Source organism: Bombina bombina, chromosome 4, assembly GCF_027579735.1.
Source record: "Bombina bombina isolate aBomBom1 chromosome 4, aBomBom1.pri, whole genome shotgun sequence".
In the NCBI taxonomy this organism is placed as follows: Eukaryota; Metazoa; Chordata; class Amphibia; order Anura; family Bombinatoridae; genus Bombina; species Bombina bombina.
In genome coordinates this window covers 995,949,226-995,965,950 of record NC_069502.1, presented here as the reverse complement: position 1 = coordinate 995,965,950, position 16,725 = coordinate 995,949,226, and positions in this window count along the sequence as shown.

Genomic DNA, 16,725 nt, shown 5'->3' with positions numbered 1-16,725 from the left:
CTAACACCCCCCTAAATTAAATATAATTTACATCTAACGAAATTAATTAACTCTTATTAAATAAATTATTCCTATTTAAAGATAAATACTTACCTGTAAAATAAATGCTAATATAGCTACAATATAAATTATAATTATATTATAGCTATTTTAGGATTAATATTTATTTTACAGGTAACTTTGTATTTATTTTAACCAGGTACAATAGCTATTAAATAGTTAAGAACTATTTAATAGCTAAAATAGTTAAAATAATTACAAAATTACCTGTAAAATAAATACTAACCTAAGTTACAATTAAACCTAACACTACACTATCAATAAATTAATTAAATAAACTACCTACAATTACCTACAATTAACCTAACACTACACTATCAATAAATTAATTAAATACAATTCCTACAAATAAATACAATTAAATAAACTAGCTAAAGTACAAAAAATAAAAAAGAACTAAGTTACAAAAAATAAAAAAATATTTACAAACATAAGAAAAATATTACAACAATTTTAAACTAATTACATCTACTCTAAGCCCCCTAATAAAACAACAAAGCCCCCCAAAATAAAAAATGCCCTACCCTATTCTAAATTACTAAAGTTAAAAGCTCTTTTACCTTACCAGCCCTGAACAGGGCCCTTTGCGGGGCATGCCCCAAGAAGTTCAGCTCTTTTGCCTGTTATCCTTATGTACCCCTAATCTGCTGCCCCTAACACAGCACCCCCAGTAGGGTTGCCGCCTCTTCTGGGAAAAAATACAGGTCAAGCTCATTAGCATACATTTGCATAAATAATTATACAGCATAAATCAAGAACTGGATCAGCCAATAGAATGCGAGCTCAATCCTATTGGCTGATTGGATCAGCCAATAGGATGAAAGCTCAATCCTATTGGCTGATTGCAAAAGCCAATAGGATTTTTTCAACCTTAATTCCGATTGGCTGATAGAATTCTATCAGCCAATCGGAATCTAAGGGACGCCATCTTGGATGACGTCATTTAAAGGAACCTTCATTCTGAAGAAGACGTCGTAAGAAGAGGATGCTCCGCGTTGGATGTCTGGAAGATGGAGCCGCTGCACGCCAGATGGATGAAGATAGAAGATGCCGTCTGGGTGAAGACTTATACGGGCTTGGATGAAGACTTCGGCCGCTTGGATGAAGACTTCTGCTGGCTTCTTGGAGGATGGATGTCGGATCTTCAAAACTGTAAGTCGATCTTCAGGGGTTAGTGTTCGGATTTTTTAATGGTGTATTGGGTGGGTTTTAGTTTTAGATTAGGGCTTGGGCTGCAATAGAACTAAATGCCCTTTTAAGGGCAATGCCCATCCAAATGCCCTTTTCAGGGCAATGGGGAGCTTAGGTTTTTTTAGTTAGTTTTTTTTTATTTGGGGGGTTGGTTGTGTGGGTGGTGAGTTTTACTGTTTACTGTTTATATTATTTTTTTTACAGGTAAAAGAGCTGATTTCTTTGGGGCAATGCCTGCAAAAGGCCCTTTTAAGGGCTATTTGTAGTTTATTGTAGGTTAGGGTTTTTTTTTATTTTGGGGGGGGGGCTTTTTTATTTTCATAGGGCCCTTAGATTAAGTGTAATTAGTTTAAATCTTTGATAATTTATTTTTTATTTTTTTGTGTAACTTAGTGTTTGTTATTTTTTGTAACTTAGTTTTTATTTTTTGTAACTTAGTAATTTTTTAGTGTAGATTTAAAATATTTGAGTAGGGTTAGGTATTTAAATATATAATATAGTTAATTTAATTTGTAGTTTAATATAATTTTAGTATAATAGTTAGGGTAGATTAATTTTTATTTTAATATAGTTTAATGTAATTTTAGTATAAAAGTTAGGGTAGGTTAATTAGTATAATACAGAAATACAAAAACATAGAGAGGCGCATGTGTGTATGAGTATTAAATGGTGTGGGATAATTGCAGATAAACCCCTGTGTCAGGGTACTCACATTTCCCAGGAACACTCAGACAGTGCTATTAGGTGCAGGCTGGATATTATTACAGCAATCCAGCTTACTGTTCTGTCGAGTGCAAACACTCCCAAATGTGAATGCCCAGGAAAGCAGGATAGCAGGAGCTCAATTCAGGAATCACAAGAGCACACAGCTGCAGGGTTTCCAGCAGCTTATTACTTCCAGTGGAAGTGATTGGTAAAGGACAGGTGAGGCAGGTTCCAGTTAAAAAGGTTCAACAACCAATTTATTATAAAATCATAAAAGCTATTTAAAAACAGTCAGGAACCAAAGCTAGGTGGGGTATAATGACAGACCCCCCCCTAAAAAATGCTACGCGTTTCTCAGCACTTCAAACGCTGTTTCATCAGGTATACAAAATAGGGCTATGATTAGCCTTTAAATACATGCTTTACTAAACCTTTACCAATCAGAATAAACAGAAAAAGCACCTGAGCACCACCCTCACACACAAGGGAGTGGTCTCTTCAAATTAACCCTTTGTTTGGGACACATATTCTCATCCAAAATATAAAAATAGGTCTATCTATAGTGTGTAAAATATTTGTCTTAAAGGCTTCATTGTGATCAAATATATTTGTAAAATCTTGAAGGTGTGAATACAGTGATTCGCTACTAGGTAGTGTTACAAAAATAAAGTGTAAATATAAAGTAATAGTCACTTTGTGTCATTATCTTAGCAATGACACAAAGTGACTATTACTTTATATTTACACTTTATTTTTGTAACACTACCTAGTAGCGAATCACTGTATTGACACCTTCAAGATTTTACAAATATATTTGATCACAATGAAGCCTTTAAGACATATATTTTACACACTATAGATAGACCTATTTTTATATTTTGGAGCCTGGAGCGGTAGATTAGGGGTTAATAAGTATAATGTAGGTGGCGGCGGTGGCGGGGTGGCAGATTAGGGGTGTTTAGACTCGGGGTACATGTTAGGGTGTTAGGTGTAAACGTAACTTTTATTCTCCCATAGGAATCAATGGGATATCGGGCAGCAGCGAACATGAGCTTTCACTGCTTTCAGACTCCCATTGATTCCTATGGCATCCGCCGCCTCCAGGGCGGCGGATTGAAAACCAGGTACGCTGGGCCGGAATAGTGGCGGGCGTACCTGTTAGATATTTGTTAACTAGCAAAAGTAGTCAGATAGTGCCAAATTTGCATTCGGAACATCTGTAATGACGTAAGCATCGATCTGTGTCGGACTGAGACCGGCGGATCATATGTTACGTCACAAAATTCTACTTTTGCCGGTCTGTAGGCTTTGATAACTAAGGGGAATCAAGCTCTCCACAATTACGCTGCGGAATTCCAGCGTATTTGCGGTTAACGGCTTGATAAATAGGCCCCTTAGTGTTTAAGTTTCTGTTCACAAACACACATAGGATTTTCACTCAAACGTCAGTAACTGACCTGTAAATTGGGAAATTTACCCCTCAGTTAGTTTACTATTCTTTATTAATTTGCTTCCCCAGATATATGAGGATATAACAGAGGGCACAATTAATTACAGAGTGTTGTGTACATTATTGTTCATGAATATTCTCTCTGGAATACGTATATAAATCTGTATCATAATAGCTTCCATGAAAAGCCTTAAACCTACAAACATTATATGCACTACAACTTCTCAGGGTCAGTCTGTCAGCTCTTACTTTAATACTGTGGAACAAAGTACAAAAAATTACAAGCCTCACATCTGATACTTCAGTACAGATATCCTCATCTCAAGGCAAACCGGAAACTCCTTTGAGTGAGTTAACGCAGAACAAATTTATTTGGAAATTAGATGATTCACTTTTAAGATCTCCGTGAATATTTAGCAACATCCCTAAAATAATTTTTCTCTCTAAATTCCACCCCAGATTTAGGTTGCTACTGTTATGTGTTACATGAGAGGGGAATTGATAAAAAATAAAGCACGTGTTAAAAATCTTGACCGTCAGAGATATTCAAACATAAACAAAACCTGCTTAATTTAAAAAAAATTACAGGACTTACAGTCTACATGAAATTAATTAAAAGAGTTACTAGCTCAGGATTATCAAATGACAACATTTAAATGCAGACAGAAATTCTTCCATGAAGGTAAAAAAACAGGCAGGGTTTTGGCAAGAGCTATTAAAGTAAGAAACTGAGGTCCTTTGACTTATTTATGCCTCAAAAAGCAAAAGTATTCTAGAGCAATGTTATAATTACTATTCTGCTCTGTAAAATATAAAGGCGTATGAATTCTGACAGATTAATCACCAAGACCTTAACCATTATATACAAAATTCTACTCTGCCAACCTTATCAGGGGACCAATTGGAGGAACTAGATGCCCCTTTTTCCTTCACCAAACTATTTATGGGTTTAAAGACTTTGAACGTGGGAAAGAGCCCAGGATCTGATGGGTTTACAGTCCAGTATTATCCCCTATTCATTGAAATCCTTACCCCATACCTACTGTACCCTTTTCATAAAATAGGTGAGGATACTCATATCACTGTGATCCCTAAATCTGATAAAACACCCAATATACCTTCTAATTTTAGACCAATTTCCCACCTTAACGTTGACACTAAACTTTTTGCTAAAATACTGGCCATGCGTATCAATAGAATATTACCATCCCTTGTACAACTTAATCAGGCTGGTTTTACCCCTTATCGTGAGGCAAGAGATAATACAAAGATAATCGATCTACTAGATTATGTAACTAAAAAACATAACCCCAAAAAAGCCTTTGATAGGCTTAGTTGGTCTTTTCTACAAGCTACTGTCAGGTGCCGCTCCATGCAGCCATTGCATAACGTCATGTTGCTAGGCAACCTAATGTAGTTCTCCTTGCCGGCTGCTCCGATTACATCAGGCAGTCTATTTTCGCTTGGGCCAGTGGATCCTTGGTGCCCAATTGTTGTTGCTGTGGCTCCTTTCAATCTTCTAGCCGATCTACCCTCTATGTCTGTGAGTACCAACATGCCTAAACTGCTTAACTTCTGTCTGACTGAACTCTGCAACCATTGTCTGTCAGTCCTGCCTGCTGTAGTAACCCCCTAACCTCTGCCTGTCTGAACTTTATAATCTTCACCTGTCAGAACTGTCTACTGGGGTATTCCCCTTATCTACAACCTGCCTAAGCCTCCTAAACCTCTGCTAGTCTGATCCACAAAACCTTAGCCTGTCTGGCCTGCCTACTGCACTTCACCGTTGCCTTTCTGTGATTATCCATCTGGCCTATCCTCTGCCTGCCTGCCTGCCTGCCTGATCTGCCTGCTGGAGTTTACCTCAATTCCTCTGCACGTGAGTTTCTACTTAATTTACTTTGTCTATTTCATTTGTGCCACAGTTGTCTCTGGGGGTCACATCCTGGTATATATTTAGTGAACTAGAGTGTGATATTCACTTCACTCTAGCCTTTGGGGCCTATCTATCAAGATCCGGATAGAGCTTGAGGCCCCGCCAGAAACACCAGTTATGAAGACTGCTGCTCCATAACCTGTTCGCCTGCTCTCAGCAGGAGGACAGACATTGCCGCAATTCAACCCGATCGAGTACGATCGGATTGATTGACACCCCCTGCTGGCGGCCCATTGGCCACGATTCTGCAGGGGGCGGCATTGCACCAGCAGCTCTTGTGAGCTGCTGGTGCAATGCTGAATACAGAGAGCGTATTGATCTCCGTATTCAGCAAGGTCTGACGGACCTGATCCGCACTGTCGGATCAGGTCCGCCAGACTTTGTTAAATAGAGGCCTTTGGGTCTACTTCAGGACCGATTCCAAACCTGACAGCTACTTTGCAAATTTTTAGCTTTTACCCAATTTTGATAGAGAGAATATTTGCATTATATAAGCATCCCATAGCAAGACTTAGACTCAATGATTCCTTATCAGATTCCATTGTCATAGGCAATGGCATGCATCAGGGATGCCCCTTGTCCTCCCTATTATTTGTATTAGCAATAGAAGTCCTACCTGAAAATATACAATTAAACATGAAAATACAAGGAGTAAATATAGGTACATCCCAATACAAAATGGCACTATAGGTCAATGACATTATGCTCTTTCCTCACCACTAGAATCACTTAAAGAACTTTCGGTAGAGTTTGAGGCATATAGTATTTTTTCTTATTTTAAAATTAAAATCAGATGGCTAGATTACGAGTCTTGCGTTATGAGCAAAAAAGCAGCGTTAAGCCTTATAACGCTGCTTTTTTACTACCGCTGGTATTACGAGTCTTGCAGATTTAGGGACACTGCACACTTTTTTGGCCTCACCGCAAATCAACTTACGCAAATTGCGTATAGTCTATTTTCTATGGGACTTCCATAGTGCCGGTATTACAAGCTTGTCCTGGGAGGCCAAAAAGTGAGCTGTACACCCTACCCCGTCAAGATTCGTACCGCATTTTAAAGTCAGAAGTTATGAGTTTTACACTACAAAGCTGTAGCATAAAACTCATAACTAAAGTGCTAAAAAGTACACTAACACCCATAAACTACCTATTAACCCCTAAACCGAGGCCCTCCCACATCGCAAACACTAAAATGAAATTATTAACCCCTAATCTGCCGCTCCGGAAATCGCTGCCACTAGAATAAACATATTAACCCCTAAAACGCCGCACCCCGCATTGCAAACACTAGTTAAATATTATTAACCCCTAATCTGCTGTCCATAACATCGCCGCCACCTATCTACATTTATTAACCCCTAATCTGCCGCCCCCAATGTCGCCGCCACTATATTAAATTTATTAACCACTAAATCTAAGTCTAACCCTAGCCCTAACACCCCCTAACTTAAATATAATTAAAATAAATATAAAAAAAATTGCTATGATTACCTAAATTATTCCTATTTAAAACTAAATACTTACCTATAAAATAAACCCTAAACTAGCTACAATATAACTAATAGTTACATTGTAGCTAGCTTAGGGTTTATTTCTATTTTACAGCCAAGTTTGTATTTATTTTAACTAGGTAGAATAGTTACTAAATAGTTATTACCTATTTAATAACTACCTAGCTAAAATAAATATAAATTTACCTGTAACATAAAACATAACCTAAGTTATACTAACACCTAACACTACACTACAATTAAATAAATTTACTAAATTAAATACAATTGACTAAATTAAATAAAATTAGCTAAATTACAAAAAAAAATCACTAAATTACAGAAAATAAAAAACAAATTACAAGATCTTTAAACTAATTACACCTAATCTAATAGCCCTATCAAAATAAAAAAGCCCACCCAAAATAAAAAAAAACCCTAGCCTAAACTAAACTACCAATAACCCTTAAAAGGGCCTTTTGCAGGACATTGCTCCAAAGAAATCAGCTCTTTTACCTGTAAAAAAAAATACAAACAATCCCCCCAACAGTAAAACCCACCACCCACACAACTACCCCCCCCCCCAAATAAAACCCTAACTAAAAAAACCTAAGCTCCCCATTGCCCTGAAATGGGCATTTGGATGGGCATTGCCCTTAAAAGGGCATTTATCTCTATTGTGGCCCAAAGCCCTAACCTAACAAGAAAAAACACCCAATACACCCATAAAAAATCCTAACACTAACCCCCGAACATCCACTTACCGGGAGAAGTCTTCATCCAAGTGGCAAGATGTCCTTAAAGAAGCCGGCAGAAGTGGTCCTCCAGACGGGCAGAAGTGGTCCTCCAGACGGGCAGAAGTCTTCACCCAGATGGCATCTTCTATCTTCATCCTTCCGACGCGGAGCGGCTCCATCTTCAAGACATCCGGCGCGGAGCATCCTCTTCAATCGACATCTTCTTCTGGAATAAAGGTACCTTTAAGTGACATCATCCAAGATGGCGTCCCTTAGATTCCGAAAAATAAGATTGAAATCCAGCACTCAGACCCAAGGTGTGTGCAAGCTAGCACAGGATCACTGCAAGGATCCAAACAGTATCCAAAATCTTCAAAGAATGCAGCAGCACCACTTCTCATATAAAAAGTTCCTTTATTAAACACATAGTAGGAGCAGGTAAACTTTACCTGCTCCTACTATGTGTTTAATAAAGGAACTTTTTATATGAGAAGTGGTGCTGCTGCGTCCTTTAGATTCCGATTGGCTGATAGAATTCGATCAGCCAATCGGAATTAAGGTTAAAAAAAATCCTATTGGCTGATGCAAACAGCCAATAGGATTGAAGTTCAATCCAATTGGCTGATCCAATCAGCCAATAGGATTGAGCTTGCATTCTATTGGCTGATTTAAAGAGCCTTCTTTCAGCAAGAAGACGTCGTTGGAAGAGGATGCTCGGCGCTAGATGTCTTGTAGATGGAGCCGCTCCGCGTTGGAAGGATGAAGATAGAAGATGCCGTCTGGGTGAAGACTTCTGCCCGTCTGGAGGACCACTTCTGCCGGCTTCGTTGAGGACATCTTGCTGCTTGTGGATCTTCGGGGTTAGTGTTAGGATTTTTTAAGGGTGTATTGGGTGGGGGGGGGGTTTAGGTTAGGGCTTTGGGCTGCAATAGAGCTAAATGCCCTTTTAAGGGCGATGCCCATCCAAATGCCCTTTTCAGGGCAATGGGGAGCTTTAGTTTTTTTAGTTAGGGTTTTATTTGGGGGGTTGGTTGTGTGGGTGGTGGGTTTTACTGTTGAGGGGATTGTTTGTATTTTTTTTTTACAGGTAAAAGAGCTGATTTCTTTGGGGCAATGCCCCGCAAAAGGCCCTTTTAAGGGCTATTGGTAGTTTAGTTTAGGCTAGGGTTTTTTTTATTTTGGGTGGGCTTTTTTATTTTAATAGGGCTATTAGATTAGGTGTAATTAGTTTAAAGATCTTGTAATTTGTTTTTTATTTTCTATAATTTAGTGTTTGTTTGTTTTTTGTAATTTAGCTAATTTTATTTAATTTAGTTAATTGTATTTAATTTAGGGAATTTATTTAATTGTAGTGTAGTGTTCGGTGTTAGTATAACTTAGGTCAGGTTTTATTTTACATGTAAATTTGTATTTATTTTAGCTAGGTAGTTAATAAATAGTTAATAACTATTTAGTAACTATTCTACCTAGTTAAAATAAATACAAACTTACCTGTAAAATAAAAATAAAACCTAAGCTAGATACAATATAACTATTAGTTATATTGTAGCTAACTTAGGGTTTATTTTAAAGGTAAGTATTTAATTTTAAATATGAATTATTTAGGTAATGATAGCAATTTGTATTTAGATTTATTTAAATTATATTTAAGTTAGGGGGTGTTAGGGTTAGTGTTAGAATTACGTTTAGGGGTTAATAACTTTAGTATAGTGTCGGCGACGTTGGGGGCAGCAGATTAGGGGTTAATAAATATAATGTAGGTGTCGGCGATGTTTGGGGCAGCAGATTAGGTGTTCATAAGTATAATGCAGGTGTCGGCGATGAGGGGGCGGCAGATTAGGGGTTAATAAGTATAATGCAGGTCTCTGCGATGTCGGGGCGGCAGATTAGGGGTTAATAAGTGTAAGATTAGGGCTGTTTAGACTCGGGGTTAATGTTGGGGCGTTAGGTGTAAACATAAAATGTGTTTCCCCATAGGAATCAATGGGGCTGCGTTACTGAGCTTTACGCTGCTTTTTGGCAGGTGTTAGACTTTTTCTCAGCCGGCTCTCCCCATTGATGTCTATAGGGAAATCGTGCACAAGCACGTACAACCAGCTCACCGCTGACTTAAGCAGCGCTGGTATTGGAGTGCGGTATGGAGCACAATTTTGCTCTACGCTCACTTCTTGCCTTTTAACGCCGGGTTTGTAAAAACCTGTAATATGAGCGCTGTAGGAAAGTGAGCAGTGACAATAACGTGCAAGTTAATACCTCACCCCTCATAACGCAAAACTTGTAAACTAGCCTAGAGTTTCTTAGTTTCTGTAACATTTTAGCAGCCAAGTACAATTAGATTATTATTAGCAAATTAAAACAAATTCAATTAAATATTTTCAATAAACTGCCAGGTTTAATTACAAAATATACAAAAGGACTTATGTAGATGGGAACATAAACATTTGTCTTGAGAAGAGAATCCAAGCTGTCAAAATGTCTATTTTACCACATATCTTATATTTCTTTCAAGAACTTTGTATCCCTCTACCTGACAACTATGTAATAAACTACAAATAATAAAAAATTCCTGCATATGGTTTAACCGTATAGCTAGAATATCCTTAAAAACTATATGCAGACCAAGAGATACTATAGAATCACCTCTCACCTAATTAGAATTATAGATTGGAGTAAGAATGTGCCAAATAAAGAGTACTCTTAGAACACTACATCTCCAACTCTCCACGACTGAGCTGAGTAGCTTGTGTTGGTTAATGCAGACACAACAGAAATCCTTACATACTCCTTCTACTATAACTTTAGAAACTTACAAGGTATGGAGCTGAGTGGTAAAACACTTTCCTACTATATCATCCGTACCCTCTCCCTCCTATCCTTCACAATCCATTATTGCCAGCTGGACGAAATGTTCACCCTATAAATTCTTATACTATTTACACACTAATACCATGCTATGCAGTAATAGAGGATGGTAAACTGAAGCAAAAATACTGATTTGAAACACAGTTTTTTAATCATTGGTAAAAGTATTTCCAATAGTCCCATTTTCCTTATAGAAACCCTGAAAAATAAATAAACTATGCTGGCCTTTAACACCATTCAAACATCTTTGTCACATACAACAAACTACTAGAGGAAACCTATCCATTGTGTATAAGTAACCTCATATATCATTCTCAAAAGTTACCCTCTTATGTACATACTTGGGAGGGAGAACTTCAGGTTAAAGTTTCTGAGAAAGATTGATATACAATCTTTTACCAAATGGGTACATCCTCCTCGTCAATGGGAATTAAATAAACAAAAATGTTATGTCAATGGTATGTCACTACACAAAGGGTAACCAAGATATCTATCCGAATTCTTCAGCATTGTGCTGGAGAGTTTGCAGACAGAAAGGAACTATGTCACATATCTGGTGGCATTACCCACATATAGTACCATACTAGAAAATAGTAATCAGGGAAATAGAAAAGGTAATTTATTTTAGTATACCATATGATACCCTATAATGCTTGTTTAATAAAACCCCTAAAATTAAATGTAGATTACGCATAAAACTTTTGAGCATAATGCTCAATTGTGCTAAACAATTCATCTCTAGGTTATGGAAGAATACGGTACCATCTCTTGAAGACTGGATAAATGTTGTTGCTTTGGTTTTGACAGTAGAAAAATATCATTACTTACTGCTGCATAAGCGTGATGGCTATCTAGCCATGAAATTTATATGGAACCAATATGTTGAATATATTGGACAAATATAAGCTTGTTTCACTCTCCCTTTTTCCTTATATCGCCTTTATTTGATGTATAACTTGATTCCATATTATATGATTGTATAATACTATCAGCCACCTCTGTGAAACTTTGTAAAATGCTATAGCACTATAATGTTATACACTATCAAATCTTAATAAAGTTTTTTTTTTAAATAAATACAAAAATAAGAATTTGGCATGTATATTATTATTATTATCGTTTTTTTGTAGAGCGCCACAGATTCCGCAGCGCTATATATATATATATATATATATATATATATATATATATATATATATATATATATATATATATATATATATATATATATATATATTGTAAACATTTCTTTTAAACCTATTACTTGTGTTAAAGGATTTGTGAAATTTAAGTATTAAACGAACATATTAGTAGGAAAATGATTTTGCCTTTAAATGTTAAAAGTCCTGAATGTGGAGCTCAGAACCACTGTATGTCTTCTGGTTATGTTTGTTTCCCTTTAAAGGGACATTGACAGTGGCAGTTAAAGTCAGAAAAGCTTGGGTGCAAAGCTCATAGGAAAAATTACAAAAAATATATCAACACAACACACAGAATGTTCAGTACACTTGCATGGAGAGCTAGATTAAAATCAAATTGGGTTAGTTAGTTAGTTAGTTAGTTAGTTAGTTAGTTTGTTGCATTGCAGCACATCTGTGGAAAATATCACACTTTGCTTTACGATACCTCATGGGATATTGCCATAATCTAATGAAATTTCAGCTTTATCTTACAAGATTTTACAGTAAACTTTCTTGAAACGAGGAGGAAAAGAGTGACTGTGTCTGCATTTGCCAGATGCATGCTCCCTTGTAAATCCTAGTACAAGCATCCTGAATGGATGCTTATAGTTCCTCTACAATGGGATGTGGCTTCTGAGGAAATTTTGAGGAGAAGTATCTTCCTCTTTTAGATACAGATGTTATATATATATATATATATATATATATATATATATATATATATATATATATATATATATATATATATATATATAGTCATGAAGATCTCATTATTTTAGGAAGTCAGCGGTTATTTTTTTCTTTCTTTGCTTTTTCTTCTCAGCTATTTACAGCTGTTTAAAATAGCCTAGAACTCTAAGGGATCAATGATTTTTACTACCTGCATCTGGTTCAACAGGATACATGGGGGCAATTAATTCCTCTCACTAAAGTGATCTTTAGGGGCAGAGATGTCCAAGAGTGACAGAAAAAAAAGTGTCCCTATGAAGACACAAACCTGAGGTCAATAAACCCCTTAACGACACAGGATGTGCCAGGCACATCCTACAAAAAACGGTCGTCCTCTGGGGTTTCAATCATTGGAAGTGATCGTGATCGCTTCCAGACAATTGCGGCGATGCCTCAATATTAAGGCATCCAGTGATGTGCGGTGACTTCAGAGGCTGGTGAGGCAGTGTCTAGGAATCGGATACGCCTTCATTCTTTAGATATCCTTTGTTGAAGAAATAGCAATTGCACATGGGCGAGCCAATATCTATATGCAGCCACCATTCAGTATCTACTGAGCATATTTAGATATGATTTTCAACAAAGGATATCTGATTTTCTTCATTCTTTTGATATCCTTTGTTGAAAAGCATATCTAAATATGCTCAGTAGCTATTGAGCATATTTAGATATGAATTTCAACAAAGGATATCTGATTTCCTTCATTCTTTTGATATCCTTTGTGGACAAGCATATCTAAATATGCTCAGTAGCTAATGAGCATATTTAGATATGATTTTCAACAAAGGATATCAAAAGAATGAAGGAAATCAGATATCCTTTGTTGAAATTCATATCTAAATATGCTCAATAGCTACTGAGCATATTTAGATATGCTTTTCAACAAAGGATATCAAAAGAATGAAGAAAATCAGATATCCTTTGTTGAAATTCATATCTAAATATGCTCAGTAGCTACAGAGCATATTTAGATATGCTTTTCAAAGGATATGTGTGTGTAGTGTATATCTGCATGTGTATGTATATGTGTGTAATTGTATACATGTGTGTGTGTTTAGTGTATATCTGCTTGTGTATGTATATGTGTGTAATTGTATACATGTGTGTGTTTAGTGTATATCTGCATGTGTATGTATATGTGTGTATACATGTGTGTGTGTTTAGCATATATCTGCATGTGTATGTATATGTGTGTATACATGTGTGTGTGTTTAGTGTATATCTGCATGTGTATGTATATGTGTGTATACATTTGTGTGTGTTTTTGCCTTTACAACAACACAAGTACATTAGTTATCATAATATCTAGTTGCAAGTTCAACACATACAAACCAAAATAATGTAACATGTCTATCTATTGTACGTTGTATTATTTCTATCTAGAAATAAATCTCACCTCCATCTTAGCAAAAAGAAGAAAAAGAAAAAAGAGAAAACTTTGTGGCCCTTTGAGACAGAAGTTTGGACACCCCACAATCTACAAGAACACAAGTGTGTGTGTTATAAATAATATCAACTAACTAACTTCATCAAGTGCCGCCAGCCGCCACCTACCTAAAAAAAGAATGTGATTCAATAGATTGGCAGCCTCAGTCTCTCACTATAAGTCAGACTCAGAGTCACACAAAGCTCCCTCCCAATAGCCCCCACTCTTCATTTAACCAGGTATATTTTTCACAATTGAGCAGTGACAGCCATTTTACCCCATGGCTGCTAGTAACATAAAAATCAACATTTTGTCTCTCTGCAGTCTGCACTCTGCACCACAAATGAACAGCAGTTCGACCCCCTTGACTGCCACTTATTTACTTCTGCTCCATATTTGTAATGCAGTGATGCATATGAGATATTTTACATTAATTAAACCTATGGACTTTAAAAAACTGGACAAATAAATAACTAGTATCAATAATTTCCACTACATATTGCCTATTATTTAAATACACCTCTCCTCATTTACATCTTGCCTTCCCTAGGTAGAACAAAAAATTGACTTGCAAATTTTTGGATATGGACAGTTGGACACCATTAATAATTGGGGGTATTTCAGTAATTATTGGGGTTCTTAGCAGCCCCAAGATCCCTCTTGAGCTGACTCAATAGGTGAGAGCCCCAGTACTTTATGTCACAGACTACTGTGGTCACTTTATAGTCCTGCCCCCCCATACTGTATATAGTGGTACTGTATAGTGACACTGTTTACCCCCTCCCCTCATGCTGTAGTAACAAGGTCTGTAATTTGATGGTTCCACAAACAAACACAATTGCGACCTCAGCACCCCCTGTAGCTTTGCCCCTGGACAGACAATAAGCACTGTGATATTACTGTGACACTGGCACCAATTAGCTCAGACAATAAGCATTGTGATATTACTGTGACACTGGTACAAATTATCTGAGACAGATAATAAGCACTGTGATATTAATGTGACACTGGCACCAATTAGCTCAGACAATAAGCACTGTGATATTACTGTGACAGTAATATCACAGTGCTTATTGTCTGAGATAATTGGTGCCAGTGTCACAGTAATATCACAGTGCTTATTGTCTGAGATGCTTGGTGCCAGTGTCACAGTAATATCACAGTGCTTATTGTCTGAGATAATTGGTGCCAGTGTCACAGTAATATCACAGTGTTTATTGTCTGAGATACTTGGTGCCAGTGTCACAATAATATCACAGTGCTTATTGTCTGAGATACTTGGTGCCAGTGTCACAGTAATATCACAGTGTTTATTGTCTGAGATAATTGGTGCCAGTGTCACAATAATATCACAGTGCTTATTGTCTGAGATAATTGGTGCCAGTGTCACAGTAATATCACAGTGCTTATTGTCTGAGATGCTTGGTGCCAGTGTCACAGTAATATCACAGTGCTTATTGTCTGAGATAATTGGTGCCAGTGTCACAATAATATCACAGTGCTTATTGTCTGAGATAATTAGTGCCAGTGTCACAATAATATCACAGTGCTTATTGTCTGAGATGCTTGGTGCCAGTGTCACAGTAATATCACAGTGTTTATTGTCTGAGATACTTGGTGGCAGTGTCACAGTAATATCACAGTGTTATTGTCTGAGATACTTGGTGCCAGTGTCACAGTAATATCACAGTGCTTATTGTCTGAGATACTTGGTGCCAGTGTCACAGTAATATCACAGTGCTTATTGTCTGAGATACTTGGTGCCAGTGTCACAGTAATATCACAGTGTTATTGTCTGAGATACTTGGTGCCAGTGTCACAGTAATATCACAGTGCTTATTGTCTGAGATGCTTGGTGCCAGTGTCACAGTAATATCACAGTACTTATTGTCTGAGATACTTGGTGCCAGTGTCACAGTAATATCACAGTACTTATTGTCTGAGATAATTGGTGCCAGTGTCACAGTAATATCACAGTGCTTATTGTCTGAGATACTTGGTGCCAGTGTCACAGTAATATCACAGTACTTATTGTCTGAGATAATTGGTGCCAGTGTCACAGTAATATCACAGTGCTTATTGTCTGAGATAATTGGTGCCAGTGTCACAGTAATATCACAGTGCTTATTGTCTGAGATAATTAGTGCCAGCCCAGTATCACAGGATATATTGCTTGAAATCACAAAAATGTATTGTGCTATCATCTATGATATAACACTTACAGAATGCCAAAACACCATGATTGTCTTTCTAAATGAGCTTCTGTCAACACCAATAACAAATAGATTTTATTAACATATGATTATAAAATGTTCTGATATAATTTTGTTAATTAGACTGGTACAAAAATAATAAATAATTACAGGTTTGCTTGGTAAAAAGTGTTAATATTGAATATGCTAATAAATATACTTTAAAAGTATAAAAATAGTTGTATGATCTATATTAAAATGTAAATAAATTAATGTATAGAAAGTATACATGTAACATTACTTTTAAGGAAAAGAAGTACAGATCTGTATATGACATCCATAGATAACTGCATGAGAGGTGCAGACAGTGGGACCAAGAGGCACGCGATGCTATAAAGGCACAAGCCACAGAAGCACACGCTGCTAGTTACAGCCATCATTATCTGCTTGTGGAGCCCCTGGTACTGTGTGTCTTATATGCAGGTTCTCATATATTGTAAACTCCTAGTGCTGCTAATACCCCAAAACTCAGACCCCTGATCACATTACATCTCCATTCCATTTGCACCCCTCTGAGTCAGCACATTAAGGCTACTACTGGTCACATTTTATTTAAAAACATCACAAGTGTTTGCTCAATTCTGAATCTGCAGGTGCGTAATAGTCCAGCAATGTATTTGCAACTCCTCTTACACTTTTCTAAGTCCAAATTCTACACTAAAACTTTTATAAACACTCCACAAATAAAGTGAATTTATGAGCCAGA